The 15,346-nt window shown below is 52.8% G+C and overlaps 1 protein-coding gene across 3 annotated transcripts in view; it reads left to right on the plus strand.

Moving 5' to 3' along the window:
* Positions 1–15,346, plus strand: part of SIL1 (SIL1 nucleotide exchange factor) — a 411,179-nt gene that overhangs the window by 206,526 nt on the left and 189,307 nt on the right. The window lies entirely within an intron of this gene.

Genomic DNA, 15,346 nt, shown 5'->3' on the forward strand with positions numbered 1-15,346 from the left:
TCCCTCACAACTTTGGATAATTTGTTACCCAGAGCTAGCCCTGATGTAAAGGGTGGCCCACCTACAGGACTAAAATATCTCCCAAGGATCCTGCACTGCAGGCTGCTGTCCCCCAACTCACTGCTCTGATGGCTCTGGATGCAGGTGTTTCAAAATGTCCCCTGGGCTTCACCAGCTGAGCCAGCCCTCATCCCTCATGCTGGTGCAGGGTGCCGGCGCTGCATTCAGCAAGCCCTGATAAAACTGATAAAAAACAGCACTTGGAGGGCTGCCTCACTTTAATTTGTCATTTTTGTTGTGAGGTATTATAGTTCCAGTAAGGGGCCCCTGGGCCTGCACAGCCCTGCATCTTCCTGAGACTTCATTGCTGGGTGAGGAGCTCAGCAGTGCTGAAAGCAGAGGCCTGTCCTTTGTGTTCCCGTTGAGATGGCAGTGGAAGTGCGCAGAGTGCACATTGAGAGGCACCTTCATGGCTTCTCATGCCACGACACCAAAGCTAAATGTGCAAGGTGGCTTCTTTGAATGACATGTAGTCTATTGAAATATCTGCAGGCAGTGGTCTGAAACTGCTTTGTGAGCCTGCTCCTTGGGATCAGCTGTGAGGGGCAGAGGGCAGGCCAGAGCCCGGTGCTGTGTCCCACTGGGAGCAGCCCCACAGGCTCACGTGCAGAGCAGGCACTGCCAGAGGCCCTGGAGATCTCAGCTGCCCTGCAGCCACCTTTGTCAAGGTGCTGTAAACATCAGCTGGTGCTGACCTTCCCCTTGGACCCCTTGGTTTCGTCACTATGGGGAATTTCTTTCCTGAAGCCCGTGGGATTTCCCCCGGCAGCTGTGATGGGGATGCTGGGGGAGTGTGGGGCTTTGGGGGCAGCTGGCCGGGCAGGGGCTGAGCTCAGGGCTCTGTTGGGCCCATGGCCCCCAGCAGCAGCAGCAGCAGCAGCAGCAGCAGCAGCAGCAGCAGCCGCAGGGCCCGAAGCCCCGTGCCCCCTGCCCAGCACAGGCTGCCCTGACCCTGCAGCCGTCACCCGAGTGGGGCCCAGGGCCCAGTGGCCGCTGGCAGCAGCAGGAGTGCGGGCAGGGTGAGGATGCCCTGGCTTGGCTTTTGTCTCTGGAACCTTGTGAGCTCAGGGCAGTGCAGAGCAGGCTGGGAAGCAGAGCCCAGGGCCTTTGGAGGCTGCAAGGCTTAAAGATCAGCCCCTGCAGCAGCCCAGATGCAGGTGGCCCAGTTGCCAAAGCTATGGTGGCCTTGAGAGCGTGCAGGTGGATTTTGGATGGCTGTGGCCTGCTGGCGGCTCTGGGCCCAGGAGTGCCTGTGGCTGCAGCAGGAATGGTGGCTGAAGGTTTGCTGCCTGCTTTGGTGGCATGGCTGCAGGGGCCAGTGGTGTTAGAGCCCCCTGTGTGAGAGCTGGTGAGAGAGAGCTGAGCTCTTGGGGACAGCGCTGTGCCCCAGGCCAGGAAGAGCAGCAGTGCCCAGTGCCAGGAGTGGTGTCAGTGGGAGCCCCTGTGCACAGGGACCCCCAGCCCCGGGGTGGCCGTGCCAGCACCCCCAGGGATCTCCAGACCAGGGAACGCGGAACAAGTGGAACCCACCAGTGTGCAAAGGCTGCCTGTTCCCAAAGGAATGGCCAAGAGAAGTCAGGTGTTAAAACGAAACAGGATTTATTTGCCGATAATCGGCAAATCTAGGATTTACAGAATATGTGTCATTATCACAATTGTTATAACAACAACAACAACAACAATGTACAGAACGTATTTACATGGGCTCCGATGGGCTAACAATCTTCAAAACGTATTTACAGAGAACTTCAAACGTAGTGAACATATTTACAAAAATCTTCTAAGCTTTCAAACGTATTTACAGGAATCTTCAAAACTTTGAAACGTATTTACAGACGTGGCATCTTTGCCATCATATGCATGAGTCCTGGAAGAAAGGAAGCAGCAGAGCTGGACTCAGGCGGCAGCACTGGGCCCAGCAGAGCTGGGAGCTGGGCCCCAGGGGCTGGGCCGGGGCTGGCAGGGCTGGCGTGGCCCCAGGCAAGCGCAGGGCAGGCCGGGGCTGGTGCTTGTGGCAGCACAAGCCAGGCCCCCTGCGGGCACCGTGTCCCTGAGCGGGGCCATCCAGCCCAGCCCCAGCCTGGCGTCAGGGGACCCAGTGTGTGTGTGGGCAGGGCGTGGCAAGCATCTGCCTGTCTTACCTGTGGGGCTCCAGATTCACCCAAGGACCATGGGCTCCTCCTCATCCTCATCCACGTCAACTTCCATCTCCTCGATGTCTTCCTCCTCATCCACCTCCATGTCTTCAATGGTGTCCTCCTCGTCTACTTCCATGTCCTCAACAGGGGAGGACATGGAAGTAGAGGAGGAGTCCACCTCCATCATCTCGTCCTCATCCAGGCCCTGGTCCACTTCCATGTCCTCCACGGTGTCTCTGGCAGCCTGCAAGGGGCAGCACAATCTCCCAGTGGGCTTCCTGTCCCACCCCATCCATTCCCACATGGCTGCAGCCTGCCCAAGCCGGGTGCCCCCTGCCTGGCATGGCACTGTACCTCCATGGGCACAGCAGAGCACATCCTGCTGGGATTGGCGCTCCACAGCAGGTGGCAGAAATAGCCCCGGCAGCAGCAGCAGCTCAGCGCTGAGGGTCAGAGCGCAGGTTGAGCAGCAACTGACCCTTGGCAGGCGGTGAAGTGTCTGCTGTGCTCGTTTCCAGGTTCTGGGCGTTCCACCTGGAACCCTGTGGGAGCTGTGATGTCACTGAAGTTTCAGGGCCGCTGCTCATTGGGAGATGGGGATGGCAGAATGATCAAGTCCTTGAATGGTTTGGCTTGGAAGGGACCCTAAAGATGATGTGGTTCCAAGCTGAGTAAGCTCCCAGCACAGCAGGTTGCTGCGGCCCCTGTCCCAGCTGGCCTTGGATGTTGCTGGGGTTTGGGCATCCACAGCATTTCTGCACTGGCCCCTGTGTCAGGGACAGGCACCCTGAGAGTAAAGGACTTCTTCCCATCATCAAATCTCTTCCAACTCTTGCAGTTTGATCCCGTTCTCCCTTGTCCTGTCACTACAGTTCTTGACCAAGAGGGCTCTCCCACTTGCCTGTGGGTCAGGGTGTTACTGCTGGGTCACACGTGTGGCCTAAGCTGCAGACAGGAGAGAGAGAAGCCAAGTTCCCAGTAAGAGAAAATGGGGAAAGTGACCCGAGATATGAGAGAAGACGGAAAATGTAGAGACATGCAAGGCATTGGTTTGGGTGGGCTGTGGCATTCATGCCCTTTATTAGAGGCCAGGCTCTCTGGTGCGCTCAATTCCTGCCTCTTCCTGCGACTTCATTGCTGGGTGAGGAGCTCAGCAGTGCTGAAAGCAGAGGCCTGTCCTTTGTGTTCCCATTGGGATGGCAGTGGAAGTGCCCAGAGTGCACTTTCAGAGCACTTCATGACTTCTCATGCCACGACATCAAAACAGCTTCCACACAGCATGTGGAGCTCTGGCAGAGTCTTTGGGTTTTCCTTGATGTGCAGTGTTTGGGGTGTGATGGTTCTCTCTGTGCTTTTTAGGCCGAGATACTTCCATAGGGCGCTCTCTTTGGACTTTATCTGCTGCAATCTCAAAACCTTTCTCCTGTACCACAGTGATGACATCTTGTAGTGCAACATCCAAAATGATTTGAGCTTCTGCTCAAACTAATGTAGCCTTAGCTAGGCTGGCATCATGGTGTAAGGATACCCTAATGGTAGATGCCTCAGCCATTTGTGCAATGGTAGGTTTTGGGGGAAGTGACATGAGGGATGAGAGAAAGAGGAAAAAGTAGAGACATGCAAGTCATTGGGTTGGATGGCCTGTAGAATTCATGCCATTTATTGGAGTCCAGAATCTCTGGTGCACTGAATTCCTGCCTCTTCCTGAGATTTCATTGCTGGGTGAGGAGCTCAGCAGTGCTGAAAGCAGAGGGCTGTCCTTTGTGTTCCCATTGGGATGGCAGTGGAAGTGCCCAGAGTGCACATTGAGAGGCACCTTCGTGGCTTCTCATGCCACGACACCAAAGCTAAATGTGCAAGTTGGCTTTTTGAATTACATTTAGTCTATTGAAATACCTGCAGGCAGTGGTCTGAAACTGCTTTGTGAGCCTGCTCCTTGGGATCATCTGTGAGGGGCAGAGGGCAGGCCTGAGCTCGGTGCTGTGTCCCAGTGGGAGCAGCCCCACAGGCTCACGTGCAGAGCAGGCACTGCCAGAGGCCCTGGAGATCTCAGTTGCCCTTCAGCCACCTTTGTTAAGGTGCTGTAAACATCAGCTGGTGCTGACTTTTCCCTTGGACCCCTTGGTTTCGTCACTATGGGGAATTTCTTTCCTGAACCCCGTGGGATTTCCCCCTGGCAGCTGTGATGGGGATGCTGGGGGAGTGTGGGGCTTTGGCGGCAGCTGGCCGGGCAGGGGCTGAGCTCGGGGCCCTGTTGGGCCCATGGCCCCCAGCAGCAGCAGCAGAAGCAGCAGCAGCAGCCGCAGGGCCTGAAGCCCCGTGCCCCCTGCCCAGCACAGGCTGCCCTGTCCCTGCAGCTGTCACCCGAGTGGGGCCCAGGGGCCAGTGGCCGGTGGCAGCAGCAGGAGTGCGGGCAGGGCGAGGATGCCCTGGCCTGGCTTTTGTCTCTGGAACAATGCGGGCTCAGGGCAGTGCAGAGCAGGCTGGGAAGCAGAGCCCAGGGCCTTTGGAGGCTGCAAGGCTTAAAGATCAGCCCCTGCAGCAGCCCAGATGCAGGTGGCCCAGTCCCAGTTGCCAAGGCTGTGGTGGCCTTGAGAGCGTGCAGGTGGATTTTGCATGGCTGTGGCCTGCTGGCCGCTCTGGGCCCAGGAGCGCCTGTGGCTGCAGCAGAAGGGTGGCTGAAGGTTTGCTGCCTGCTTTGGTGGCATGAATGCAGGGGCCAGTGGTGTGAGAGCCCCCTGTGTGAGAGCTGGTGAGAGAGAGCTGAGCTCTTGGGGACAGCGCTGTGCCCCAGGCCAGGAAGAGCAGCAGTGCCCAGTGCCAGGAGTGGTGTCAGTGGGAGCCCCTGTGCACAGGGACCCCCAGCCCCGGGGTGGCCGTGCCAGCACCCCCAGGGACCTCCAGCCCCGGGAACGCGGAACAAGTGGAACCCACAAGGGTGCAAAGGCTGCCCGTGCCCAAAGGAATGGCCAAGAGAAGTCAGGTTTTAAAACGAAACAGGATTTATTTGCCGATAGTCGGCAAATCTAGGATTTACAGAATAGGTGTCATTATAACAATTGTTATAACAACAGCAACAACAATGTGCAGAACGTATTTACATGGGGTCCGATGGGCTAACAATCTTCAAAACGTATTTACAGGGAACTTGAAACGTAGTGAACGTATTTACAAAAATCTTCTAAACTTTCAAACGTATATACAGGAATCTTCAAAACTTTGAAACGTATTTACAAAGTCGTGGCATCTTTGCCAACATGTGCGTGTGCCCTGGAAGAAAGGAAGCAGCAGAGCTGGAGTCAGGCGGCAGCACTGGGCCCAGCAGGGCTGGGAGCTGGGCCCCAGGGGCTGGGCAGGGGCTGGCAGGGCTGGCGTGGCCCCAGGCAAGCGCAGGGCAGGCCGGGGCTGGTGCTTGTGGCAGCACAATCCAGGCCCCCTGCGGGCACCGTGTCCCTGAGCGGGGCCATCCAGCCCAGCCCCAGCCTGGCGTCAGGGGACCCAGTGTGTGTGTGGGCAGGGCGTGGCAAGCATCTGCCTGTCTTACCTGTGGGGCTCCACATTCACCCAAGGACCATGGGCTCCTCCTCATCCTCCACGTCAATTTCCATCTCGTTGATGTCATCCTCCGCATCCACCTCCATCTCTTCGATGGTGTCCTCCTCGTCTACTTCCATGTCCTCAACAGGGGAGGACATGGAAGTAGAGGAGGAGTCCACCTCCATCATCTCGTCCTCATCCAGGCCCTGGTCCACTTCCATGTCCTCCACGGTGTCTCTGGCAGCCTGCAAGGGGCAGCACAATCTCCCAGTGGGCTTCCTGTCCCACCCCATCCATTCCCACATGGCTGCAGCCTGCCCAAGCCGGGTGCCCCCTGCCTGGCATGGCACTGTACCTCCACGGGCACAGCAGAGCACATCCTGCTGGGATTGGCGCTCCACAGCAGGTGGCAGAAATAGCCCAGGCAGCAGCAGCAGCAGCTCAGCGCTGAGGGTCAGAGCGCAGGGTGAGCAGCAACTGACCCTTGGCAGGCGGTGAAGTGTCTGCTGTGCTCGTTTCCAGGTGCTGGACGTTCCACCTGGAACCCTGTGGGAGCTGTGATGTCACTGAAGTTTCAGGGCCGCTGCTCAGTGGAAGATGGGGATGGCAGAATGATCAAATCCTTGAATGGTTTTCCTTGGAAGGACCCTAAAGATGATGTGGTTCCAAGCTGATCAAGCTCCCAGCACAGCAGGTTGCTGCGGCCCCTGTCCCAGCTGGCCTTGGCTGTTGCTGGGCATGGGGCATCCACAGCATTTCTGCACTGGCCCCTGTTTCAGGGACAGGCACCCTGAGAGTAAAGGACTTCTTCCCATCATCAAATCTCTTTCAACTCTTGCAGTTTGATCCCATTCTCCTTTGTCCTGTCACTACAGTTCCTGAGAAAATGTCCTCTCCCACTGCCTTGTGGGTCAGGCTCTCCCTGCAGCGTCTCACGTGTGGCTGGACCTGCAGAAAGGAGAGAGAGAAGCCTCATTCCCCATCAGAAATAATGGGGAAAGTGGCATGAGAACTGAGGGGAGGGAAGAATTTCAGAGATGGAAGTCTTTGGTTTCGGTGGGTTATGGGATTCATGCCCTTTCTTAGAGGCCAGGTTCCCTGGTGCACTGAGTTCCAGTGTTGCAGCCTGTCCACAGGAACCTCTGTGAGGGTCCTGCCCTCTCAGATCTGGGAGCACGCTTCTTAAACTGCTGGTGAACGAAGCGATTGAGGGATCTTTGTGTGGAATTCCAAACACTGTGGATTGCACTGACGAGGATCTAGGAATGGAGACAAAATTGGGGTGGGCACACAATATGAGGGTGAACAACATAGGAGTATTACAGTAAGCCAGGAACAAAACTTTCCTTGGCAAGTACATATAAGGAAAATACAGCAGTTGAACTGGGTGATGCCAGCAAAACGGGCTGCATCACCATGAGCCTGCAAATGCCCATGGGCGAGACCGTTGCTTTCAGAGCCGTGTCTCTCTTTTACCTCGGTCACTTTGCCCTGGGGTATTACAGTTCCTATGGTAGGCCCCTGGGCCCTCACATCTCCCCCCTTTTTGTTGTCTATAAAGAAGGCTTCTGCCATAGAGTTTTGCAGACATTTAGCAAAAAAGGATCAAATAACTATCACAATGAATACAAAAAACAAAGCCCACACAACAGTCTTAACTGAAGATGAAAACCAGCCTTTCATACCCCAGTGTTTGAAAAGTCCAGTGAACCAGTCATTGTTGCCTTCCATCTGGATCCTGTTTCCTTCATCTTTTAGCAGCTGGATGCCCTGGTATACTGACTCCCTATGTGACAGCAGGTAGAAAAAGCACCTGCCTTCAAATACCTGACAGCCATGGACAAGAAATTGTGGCTTGTCTGTGGAAGCAACCAGTTGAAAGCATGTGGCTCAGTGAGGAGCATCCAGATTCCTGTTCAGCCGCAACCAATGGCAGCATGCTCTGACTTTAGCTGATGTAGTATCTGGAGGCTTGTGTGGCCTAAAAGTAAACAGATAGAGATTAGAAGATAAAACTTAAATTGTGGTCCCATCAAACTCTCTCTTCTGTAAGCCAAGGGTGTGAACACAGCTTATTAGAAGAATCATGTATCAATGCTAAAACATAATTTTTACAAATGTCAAGATATATATCCTGGTTAGTGGTGTCTGAGCTAGCTTAGTCTTGGTGTGTGTGTTCAACGCTGCTTAGGAGATCTTCTGTCCTTCTTCTTGTTCTTTTCGAGGTGCTGCTGTCCCTCTTAGGCTTCCATTCTGTTCTTCTGATGGTGGCTCTGGTGTTTGCCACACCGTTTCCTGAAAGAGTTTTTATGTGTTTTGCTGGGATCCATCTTAGCAATGTTGCTGTAAAGAAACAAAGGCATCTTCTCTTTCCCAAGTAATTAATGGGAAGGTGCTGATAAATTGTTTAGATTCAGTGTCTTTGATCAACACAGGTGGCTTTTCTTTTTATTGGGCTGCAGTTGAATTAGTAAAATATCTGATGATGGGGGGAGTTGGCTCCATAAATGAGTTGTTCAAAAAGCTGAATACATAAAAGGCCTTGGCCAGTCTGTCAATGGAAGATAATATCTGGATTACCCCTCTCAGTTGCTCAAGGATCCTTTTGATTGATCAGTGGGCCCTCTCAGCTATGGACTGTCCTGTGGCAGAGTGTGATATGCCTATAACATGTTTCATACCGCAGAGGTTAGAAACTTGTTGGAATCAGTGTGAGGTATAAGCAGGAGCATTATCAGTTTTAATTTCCTGTGGAACTGCTGAGGTGGAAAAAACGAAAAAGTAATATTTTATAGCATCTTCTGATTTTTGTCCAGCATGGGCAGAGCCAAAAATCACACTGGTAAAGGCGTCGATTGAGACGTGGATGTACTTTAGTCTGTCCAAAGGAGCTTAGTGTGTGATGTCTGATTGCCAGATGTGGAGACTCTCTAGTCCTCTTGGATTGCCTCCAGCTCTGACAGAAGCCAGGGCATGTTCCTGACAATTGGGGCAGGTGGCTACAAGGGATCTTGCTGAGTCTGGGGTAATTTTAAACATCCTGAGTAGCACAGGAATGTTTTGGTGGTAGAATTGGTGGCTGATATTTGCTTATATGAGGCGTATTGCAGTGTCTCAGATGTTTGAAGCAGGCAATTGAGGAGCTCTGGAGTGAGAACTAAGTATATATTCACAAGGTCTGTTCCTGCAAGGGAGCACAGACGCTCTCTAGCTTTCCTGATTAGTTGTATAATAACTTTCTGTGTGGTTGTTATCGTTTTCATAGGTTGTTGTGCTCTGAAAACACATTCAATTTCTATGAGGAGACCTGAGATAGTTGAGTGCCCCCGAAAAAATAATGTATGGAATATTGGACTTACACCAAGGATTGCCAGGGAGAAAGGAAAAGTAGTGTGGTATCTGTGTGCCTGTTTAGTTTGAATCACCCAGGAAACCTTTTCAACAGCTGCTTCTGCCTCCGGTGTCAGTGATTGCAGGGAAGAGTCCTTCTCTGCGTTTAAGGAGCAGCAGGAACAGTGGCATGAAAACTTCTGTGGTGATCCCCAGCAGTGAAAGTACCCAACTGATGCTTCCATAGAGCGTTTGGAGTTCTTTCAGAGACTTTGGGTTGTCCTTGATGTGCAGTGTTTGGGATGTGATGGTTCTCTCTGTGCTCTTTAGCCCGAGGTACTTCCAGGAAGCTGTCTTTTGAACTTTATCTGCTGCAATCTCAAAACCTTTCTCCTGTACCACAGTGATGACGTCTTGTACTGCAATGTCCAAAATTATTTGACCTTCTGCACAAATGACTGTATCATCCATGTAATGAAAAATGATAGCATAAGGATGTCATTTCCGTCTGGGCAAGAGAATTTGGGCTCAAAGCCATTGACAAATAGTTAGGCTATTCTTCATTCCTTGAGGCAATGCAGTCCACTGGTACCTCTGTAAAGGTGTTTGTCAGTTTAGGGAGGGAAAAGGCAAACCAGGGGGGTGTCATTTGGATGCATGGGGGCATTAAAAAAGTAGTCATTAAGATCTATAACAACCCTCGGCCAATAACTGTGTAATAAAATTACGATTGGACTAAACCTCCCTGAACTAGCTTTCCTTCGCATCTCAACCCACACAATCTTCAAAGCAATGCTCTTCCTATGCTCAGGCTCCATCAGTCACAGCCAAAATGGCGAACAAGATATCCGAAAAATAGGTGGACTCCAAAAGATGCACCCACAACTACGGCATGCCGCAACATCGGCAATCTGAGGTATCATGGAGGCTGAGGGCAGGCTGGACTGGAGGGCACCCATGTCATCAATGACCTCGTTGATTTTCCTGAGGTCCTGCAGGAGCCACCTCTCGTCTTTGCCAGGCTTTCATATGATAATGACAGGCACATTGCAGGGGCTAGTAGATGGTACAATGTGGCCCACAGACAGCTGCTGCTGCACGAGGGACTGCAGGGCCTTTAACTTTCTGCCTGGGAGGGGCCACTGATCCACGCATATGGGATTGTTGGTCTTCCAGGTTGACTGAAGGGTGGCGCGCTGCTCTGTGGCCCCGTCTAGAAATCCTGAAATGTTGATAGGATCTCAGGCCCTATCCCCCTTTGGGACAAGAGGTCTCTTCCCCAAAGCGTTATTGGTGTCCGGGTGACGAATGATCTTACTGTACCACTGTGCCCTCAGGACCTTCCATGCAGATTTTACTGTGACTCCAGAAGCTGGTAGTGGCTCTCCTGGTAGGTAATATTTACTCCAGCAGCTGGGACCAGGGGCCATTCTTTTAGCCAGTCAGAGCAGGAAATTACGGTAATGTCATCTCCTGTATCTAATTCTCCAAAGAGACATGTCTTTCTCCCTTTGCATGACAAAGCACACTTTCGAACAGGTCTGTTTCAACCCGTAATCTGTGCCCTCAACAGCATTGGATCAGCTCGTGTGGTGATCATGTCCCATGGGAGGTAGGCTCTGGCTATAACTGTTCCTTTTGCAATGAAAAGGGGAGGGAATAAGCTTAGAGCCTGGACAGTTTTCTCCTGCAAAGATGCCGAAGTGACTACCTCAGGCAGTATAGTGAGTGTCTCCGTCCCTTTCCTGGTGTTGGTTAAAATCAAAATGTCTCTGGGCCTTCAGTCTCGTAATTGCCTGTGGGAATATGGTGAACATAAATATCGTGGATTGGAATTGAAAATGCCCCTGCCAGCTGCCTTTAGGTTCCAGGGCAGAGCTGTCTTCTCTCGAGTTTTCTGCAGCTATCGAGCTGTCCCGATGCATCTGAGAAGGTCGCTGTGCTGGTTCTCCACAATGTTGGGGAGAGTGGGGCGGAAAGGCCTCGCATTTGGTGTCATCGTGCGGGGCCTTTCCGTGTCTGTGTGGGGTTTCCTGCAGGCCACCGGTTTTGCTGGTGTTGGAAAGCGTGTGGACAAGGGGGGCAGTGAGGACAGTGGCTGTGACAACTAGAAGGTCCCTGGTAATAGCCTGTATTTTTACAATTCTATTGAGAATGCCTCATCTCCCCACATTTAATGCAAGGTCCTTTTTCATGTGTGTGTCAGGGAATAACCTGGGAGGTTACTAGCACCTCTACTACACCGTGACATGAAGCATTATCTAGGCTGGCATCGCAGCATGAGGATGCCCTAATGGTGCCTGCCACGACCTTTTGTGCAATGGTAGGCTTTCTGTTGAGGGGTAGAGAAGGTAAAAATGTCTTTACAGGTGTTGTTAGCCTTTGTTTCAGCAAGTTTTGTAAGGAGTACCTTCCTGGCTTTTGGATGTTCAACTTTCTTCTCTATTGCTTGTGTAAGGTGGTCAATAAATTTTAGAAGGGATTTCCCAGGTCCATTCAGGTCTCTTCTAACAGAGCTCAGGGAAGGCCTATAGAAGGAGGTTCAGTGAAATCTTCATCCCTGGCTAGATGGTCTAGTGTTAGGTGTGCCCGCCTGTCTTCTCTAGCATAGTCTTTTAACAGTTGCTGTAGTAGTTTTTTCCCCATTCCTTCCCACAGAATAATTTCAGTGGGAGAATGTAGGATGCGCATAAAATGGCGCAAAGTGTGGGACACCAACACATGTATTGGATAGATGGTATTTAACAAATGATTAATATTCAGAGAGCCGCTCCCATGGTCTTTCGCTACTTTATAAAGGTCTTTCATCTCCCACGTATGAGAGCTTCCAATTGGGGCTTAGCCCCCCTCTGGTACTGCACCAGTGCTGCTTGTATTTTAGCTACCAATTCCCAGTCCCCCTCTTCCACCGCCACCTTCCACATCCTCATCCAAGTATCCTCAGGCTCATGCTCAAGGTGGAATGAACCTTCCCTCCCCTCTCCAGAAGAGGGAACTTGGTCTTTGGCAGAGGAGCGGGGCCTTGGGGTGACTGGCCAGGCCCGGTGTTGTGGGCCTTTGGTAGCCAAGATGGCGGCCTTCCGGTTACTGCCCCTCACACTTCCAGCTCTGACAGTGTGGGATCCGCAAGGGGCTGAGTTGGAGGGGATAGGGCAGCGGGAGTAGGCAAGGAAGCGCTGGATCCCAATGCAGGGGTGGTATCTGACACAGAGCTGGGACCCAAACAGGGGGAGGACCTGATGAGAGAGCTGGGGATGGGAGGGAGTTTGACATTGATGACCCCCTCCAGAGGATGGACTCCATTGTGTGAGCTATCTGAGGGGAATCCAGTGAGGAGAGGTACTGGAGAATGGGTTAGGGTAGAATCCAAGCCTGTGTGATCAGTACAGACCTGGGCAGGGGGTAGAGAAGGAGGGGAGATGTCAGACAGCAGATGGCTCCTCTGTGCTTTACAGCAGTTTCTGTCTCTCATCCTAATGGTGTCAGTGGGTTCAGGAATGCTGGGGGCAGAACAGAAAGTCTGAAACAGAAAGAATATTAGAACTTTGAACCCTTGAGAAAACTCCATAAAACATGTGAAAAATTGGGTAAAATGTTGCGACTCTTATCACTCCCTGAGTTTGCAAAAGATAGAGTCTTTCCCTGACTCAGTCCCAAAATGCTACATGACGAAGTGAATCAACAGAAATGTCTGGGAGCTCCGTAAACAGCCAATGAGCAAACAACTTCCAACTTCCCTTAGTAAAAGTCTTCCACTCTGACAGGAGAACCTCCCTAACTCAAAGATACATGTCCCTCTCATCTTTGGATAATTTGTTACCCAGAGCTGCCCGTGATGTAAAATGTGGCCCACCCACAGGACTAAACTATCACCCAAAGATCCTGCACTGCTGGTGGCTGTCCCCCAGCTCACTGCTCTGATGGCTCTCTATGCAGGTGTTTCAAAATATTCCATGGGCTTTGTCTATGGAGCCGGCCCGCTTGCTGTTGGAGGGTGCCAAGGCTGCCTTCAGCAAGCCCTGATAAAACTCAGGTCTCACTCCAGGGCGGAGGCTGACCCAAGGTGTCTTCTGTCCAGTGACGGTGGAACAGTCGAATCGTCACTGGAATCGCTCTCAGGAATTCTCAAAGAAGGTCCCTGTTTGGGCACCCCTTGTTGTGGCATGTCCACAGCCAGCCTCTGTGAGAGACGTGCACTCCCAGAGCTGGGAGCAGGCTTGCTTGAATGGATGATGGATGAGGCAAGAGAGGAGCGTTTGTGTGGAACTCCAAACAGTGTGGTTTGCGCTGGAGAGGGTCCAGGGAGGGAGACAAAATGAGGCTGGGCACACAAGGTTTTATATGCAGGAAAACAGGACGTTGTATGCAGTAACTTAACACCAATAGAGGATAAGAAAGGGGAGAACACCTACGGGACTACATATAAGGAAAGAAAAATCTTCATGATATCATGAAACTTACCTGAATCCCCATGACCCCACAAAAGCCAATGCGCAAGATCATTGCTTTAGAGGTGTGCTGCAACTTAGTTGAGTTCGTCATAATACTAATGAGGTATTAGAATTCCAGGGGTAGGCCCCTGGACCAGCAAAAAACTACTACATCCTGAGACTTCAATGCTGACTTCACTGAGGAGCTCAGCAGTGCTGAAGGCTGAGGGCTGTGATCTCTTTGAGATGGCAGTGGAGGTGCCCTGAGAGCACATTGAGAGGCACCTTCATGGCTTCTCATGCCACAACACCAAAACTAAATGTGCACGGTGCCTTCCTTGAATGACATTTAGTCCTTTGAAATATCTGCAGGCAGTTGTCTAAAACTGCTTTGTGAGCCTGCTCCTTGGGATCAGCTGTGAGGGGCTGAGGGCAGGCCTGAGCCCGGTGCTGTGTCCCAGTGGGAGCAGCCCCACAGGCTCACGTGCAGAGCAGGCACTGCCAGAGGCCCTGGAGATCTCAGCTGCCCTGCAGCCACCTTTGTCAAGGTGCTGTAAACATCAGCTGGTGCTGACTTTCCCCTTGGACCCCTTGGTTTAGTCACTATGGGGAATTTCTTTCCTGAAGCCCATAGGATTTCCCCCTGGCAGCTGTGATGGGGATGCTGGGGGAGTGTGGGGCTTTGGGGGCAGCTGGCCGGGCAGGGGCTGAGCTCGGGGCCCTGTTGGGCCTATGGCCCCCAGCAGCAGCAGCAGCAGCAGCAGCCGCAGGGCCCAAAGCCCCGTGCCCCCTGCCCAGCACAGCTGCCCTGTCCCTGCAGCTGTCACCCGAGTGGGGCCCAGGGCCCAGTGGCCGCTGCCAGCAGCAGGAGTGCGGGCAGGGTGAGGATGCCCTGGCTTGGCTTTTGTCTCTGGAACAATGCGGGCTCAGGGCAGTGCAGAGCAGGCTGGGAAGCAGAGCCCAGGGCCTTTGGAGGCTGCAAGGCTTAAAGATCAGCCCCTGCAGCAGCCCAGATGCAGGTGGCCCAGTTGCCAAGGCTGTGGTGGCCTTGAGAGCGTGCAGGTGGATTTTGGATGGCTGTGGCCTGCTGGCGACTCTGGGCCCAGGAGTGCCTGTGGCTGCAGCAGGAAGGGTGGCTGAAGGTTTGCTGCCTGCTTTGGTGGCATGGCTGCAGGGGCCAGTGGTGTGAGAGCCCCCTGTGTGAGAGCTGGTGAGAGAGAGCTGAGCTCTTGGGGACAGCGCTGTGCCCCAGGCCAGGAAGAGCAGCAGTGCCCAGTGCCAGGAGTGGTGTCAGTGGGAGCCCCTGTGCACAGGGACCCCCAGCCCCGGGGTGGCCGTGCCAGCACCCCCAGGGACCTCCAGCCCCGGGAACGCGGAACAAGTGGAACCCACAATTGTGCAAAGGCTGCCCGTGCCCAAAGGAATGGCCAAGAGAAGTCAGGTTTTAAAACGAAACAGGATTTATTTGCCGATAATCGGCAAATCTAGGATTTACAGAACATGTGTCATTATAACAATTGTCATAACAACAACAACAACAATGTGCAGAACGTATTTACATGGGGTCCGATGGGCTAACAATCTTCAAAACGTATTTACAGGGAACTTGAAACGTAGTGAACGTATTTACAAAAATCTTCTAAACTTTCAAACGTATATACAGGAATCTTCAAAACTTTCAAACATATTTACAAAGTTGTGGCATCTGTGCCAACATGTGCATGCGCCCTGGAAGAAAGGAAGCAGCAGAGCTGGACTCAGGCGGCAGCACTGGGCCCAGCAGGGCTGGGAGCTGGGCCCCAGGGGCTGGGCCGGGGCTGGCAGGGCTGGCGTGGCCCCAGGCAAGCGCAG

This window comes from Zonotrichia albicollis, chromosome 15 (assembly GCF_047830755.1).
Source record: "Zonotrichia albicollis isolate bZonAlb1 chromosome 15, bZonAlb1.hap1, whole genome shotgun sequence".
NCBI classification, from domain to species: Eukaryota; Metazoa; Chordata; class Aves; order Passeriformes; family Passerellidae; genus Zonotrichia; species Zonotrichia albicollis.